Source organism: Gavialis gangeticus, unplaced genomic scaffold (assembly GCF_001723915.1).
Source record: "Gavialis gangeticus isolate Ggan-Ray unplaced genomic scaffold, GavGan_comp1, whole genome shotgun sequence".
NCBI lineage: Eukaryota > Metazoa > Chordata > Crocodylia > Gavialidae > Gavialis > Gavialis gangeticus.
In genome coordinates, this window is record NW_017729025.1 from 111,325,429 (window position 1) to 111,329,532 (window position 4,104).

General features: G+C 53.5%; 1 protein-coding gene across 1 annotated transcript in view; it reads right to left on the reverse strand.

Annotated features, from left to right (window-relative positions):
- NAT10 (N-acetyltransferase 10) overlaps positions 1-4,104 on the reverse strand; it is a 67,713-nt gene that overhangs the window by 42,705 nt on the left and 20,904 nt on the right. The window lies entirely within an intron of this gene.

The window sequence follows — 4,104 nt, forward strand, 5'->3', positions numbered from 1 at the left end:
CAGGGGTCGGCTCCCGCACTCCCGGGAGAGACATGGGGGGCATGTGCCCCCTGGATTTGTGTGCAGGGCAAAGACAAGCTGCCCGCTGTGGGCTTGGGGCCAACAGTCTCTTCCTGGCACAGGGGCTCAGCTGGAGCTGCAGCTGAGCAGGCAGCGGTGACAGGCAGCGGCGACAGTGCTGGGACAGGGGCTATGGCAAACTTTGAGGGGCTGTAGCCCACCCCATAGCTCCCCCAGTGCTGCAGCTGCCAACCCCACTCCTGCCTGCAGCCCCAGCCCAGCCCCCACCCCCTCCATCAGGAAGAGGCCAGCACAGCCCCAGGCCCCAAGCCTACAGTAGGCAGCCTGTCCTCGCCCTGTGCACAAATCCAAGGGGCACATGCCCCCCCCCCAGGGTGCTCCCTCCCCACCACACACACATGACTTTCTCCCACGCCCTGCCCCAGCAATGCCTGCCCCTGCCTCCCTCACCGCAGGCACCTTGATATGTTCCCCCCACACCCCTTCTCCCCCTCCAGTCTTACCAGCCAGATATTGCTCTCTAAGCTCCTGGGCTGCATCTTGGCTATCAGATCAGTATTGGCTAAAATGGCTGGTTAATAAATCAACCATCAGTATCAGCCAAAAAAGTCTTTATCAGTGTTCCTCTAAATGGTGTACACTTAATCTTCAAAGGTGCTTGTGCAAAGAAAGCAATTGCTGCTGGCTGATGCACACAAACATTTCACCCTGTATAGCCTGAAGGTAACTTAATTATTCTGACTCCCTTCATTTCATGCATATATTTGGTATTGGGGAAATGGATTCAGTACTAATCAATCATCTACTGCTTACTACTCAAATAGGAAACAAAATAGGCAATCATATTGCACAGAGTTCCCCTACTGCCAATAATTATTTGCCTAGCATTCAAGCAGAGGTCCTTACACGAGTTACTGCCTTGCTTGAGGAAGGCATGTTTCTCATGGTCTAGGAGAGAGCATCCAACTCACGAGGTCTCTTTCGGGCTACACCTTGTAATGTTTACTGCTCAGAACATACACTACCATTTCTGTCTTGCAGGCAAGTTACTATTAAATTTTAATTTCTCTTGAGTGCCTGTCTACCTACACCAGGCTTGTCCAACATACAGCCTGTGGGCCACCATGTGGCCTGCCAAGGCATTTTCTGAGGCCCGCAGTGCTGCGACGGGAAATGAAAATAAACACCATTTACTTCCGTTCCCACCTCCTGTCCCTCCCCTAGCCCCCCAGCAGCCTTCTAATGGCTGCTGAAGGGCTGGGGAAGGGACAAGGTTCCCACACGCACTGCATCGGCTTGACGTTGCCGACGCGGTGTGCATGGGAAGAGGAGTAGCCATGTGCCACTCTGGACAGGATGAGCCCAGCCGGAGCAGCAGAGGCTCAGCTGTACTTTCCCCCTACCTGCGCCAGTCAGTCCCAAGTGACACACGGCTCCGCTGCCGCCTCTGCTGGCTGGTGCCGACCCGGGTGGGTCTGTCCCATCTGGAGCAGCACGCAGCTGAAGCCGGATTCCCACATGCTGCTGTGGATGGGAAGAGGCCAGCCAAGTCGGCACCAGCCAGCAGAAGTGGCGGCAGAGCCATGTGCCACTTGGGACTGACTGGTGCGGGTAGGGAGAAAATGCAGCTCAGCCCCTGCCGCTCCAGCTGGGCTCGTCCCATCCCGAGCAGCACGCAGCCCCACCGCTGCTTCTGCTGGCCGGTACAGATCCGGCCGGGCTCCTCCTGTCCCCAGCAGCACGTGGGAACCCGGCTTCAGCCGCATGCTGCTTTTCCTGGCCTGTGTCCATCCCATCCGGAGCACCACGTGGCTGAAGCCGGCTTGCCACAAGCTGCTGGGGACGGGAGGAGCCCAGCTGGGTCTGTACCAGCCAGCAGAAGTGGTGGTGGAACTATGTGCCGCTTGGAATGGGATAAGCCCGGTCGGAGCGGCAGGGGCTCAGCTGCATTTTCCCCTGCCTGCACCGGTCAGTCCCAAGCAGCACACGGCTCTGCTGCTGCTTCTGCTGGCTGGTGCCGACCTGCCGGCCTCCTTCCGTCCCCAGCAGCACGTGGGAAGCCAGCATGGGGGAGGCCTCAGCAGGCGGGGTCCTGGTGTGACCTCTGTGGGGCAAGGCGGTGGGAGCCGGTGTCTGCCGGACCCCACGCTCCGGGCTCACAGTGCTGAGGCCATCAGGGCTGCATGTGCAGGTGGCCAGGCACCACGGTGAGCAGGGTTGTGCAGGTGGGCGGGTGAGGGGCTGCAGTGCAGTGGCCGCCTAACTCCAGCCCCCCTCAGGCAGCACCGGCTTGTGGGGCTACGTTGCTTGGGGGATGGAGATGTGGAGCTGTTTATTTCTCTCCTTCAGTCTCTGGGGCAGTAGCTGGCTGGATGCAGAATGGGTCCCTCCTGCCCCTGCCCACCAGCAGCTACCATGAACCTTGCAGTAACAGGCAGGTGCAGCAGGGCTACACAGGCAGGGTCTCTCTGGCCCAGGACAGAGGGTGTCTGAATATGGCTCACCGGCCCACTGAGTGATAAGTTCATGATCCGGCCCCACATTCAAAAAGGTTGGACACCCCTGACCTACACAATTATTGTGGCACTTCTTTAGAAAACTGCATATTATCTCTCTCCCCCTGTTAAAGAAACTTATCACACCTCTGAGTTACTGAGGTCAACACCTCCACAAAACAGTAAATCTTGCTATACATGCAGCAAACCAAATTATAAAAGCAAGTCAAACCATTATATTAGGCTCCAATATACAAGGAAATTCAAAGCTATAACTCTCAGCCCCCTCCTATGATTAGATACTGCAATTCAAAGGATGTAGGAATCACCCACTGTTGAGACATCTGCACTGTCAACAATACTCAATTACAGAGGCAAGGCTATATGTTTTCAGTGACATAATCATCTTCTCTTTCTGTGGCTACATTTTCTTGTTCCCATTGAAGTTGAGATTTTTCAAAGCTGAATGCATTTGCATACACAATCACACTAAGCCTTAAATAGGAAATGCATCTATATTTCCTAGTTGTTTTTTAATATCTCAGACACCACACCCATTCCAGTATGTGCCTTTGGTTGTTTAATCTCCAACTCATAGCATAACTTCAGGTGTACTGAAGGCAGAATCACTTCTTGGAACAAAAATGGTTAGAGGACTAGGTAGAGAATGAAAATGGTTAGAGGGCTGAGGAACATGACCTATGTGGAGAAACGGAGGGAACTGGGCTTATTTAGTCTGGAGAAGAGAAAGAAGACTGAGGGAGGATTTAATAACAAAGAGAATGAAGCTTAGTGCTGGCAGATGACAAAACAAGGAGCAACCATCTCAAGTTGCAGCAAGGGAAGTCTACGTTACATTTTAGCAAAAACTTCCTCGCTGGGAGGGTAGTGAAGTACTCAAACAGGTTACCCAGGGAGGTTGTGGACTCTCCATCCTTAGAGGTTCTTAAGACCCAGCTAGACAAAGCCTTGGCTGGGATGATCTAGTTGGGGCTGGTCCTGCTTTGAGCAGGGGGTTGGACTAGATGACCTCCTGAGGTCCCTTCCAGCCCTAATTTTCTATGATTGCAACTACTGGTGTAAGTAAGAGACGCCCAACTTAATGGAATTGGCAAGCAGGCAAGATAACGTGAAGCTATTTCCAAACAAGTAAAAAGTTAGGCCAGTTATGCTGGACACTCATCTATACAGAGCACAGGGCAGCGACATTGTCACTGAGGCAATGCTGGCCCTGCAAACTTCACTGTTAAAGAACAAGAGAAGCAATTCCTGCAGCTTGGCATAGTTTCTAGGGTCGGAAGGGACCTGAGCAGATCATCTAGTCCAACCCCCTGCCATGGCAGGAAAGAGTACTGGGGTCAAACAACCCCAGCAAGGTGTACATCTAACCTCCTCCTAAAGATCCCCAGGGTAGGAGCCAGCACCATTTCTCTTGAAAGTTGGTTCCAGATCCTAGCCACCCTGACAGTGAAGTAGCGCCTCCTGATATCTAGCCTAAATCTACCCTCTGCCAACTTGTGACCATTATCCCATGTCACTCCTGGCAGTGCTCGGGGGAACAGGGACTTCTCCAGTGCCTGCTGATCCC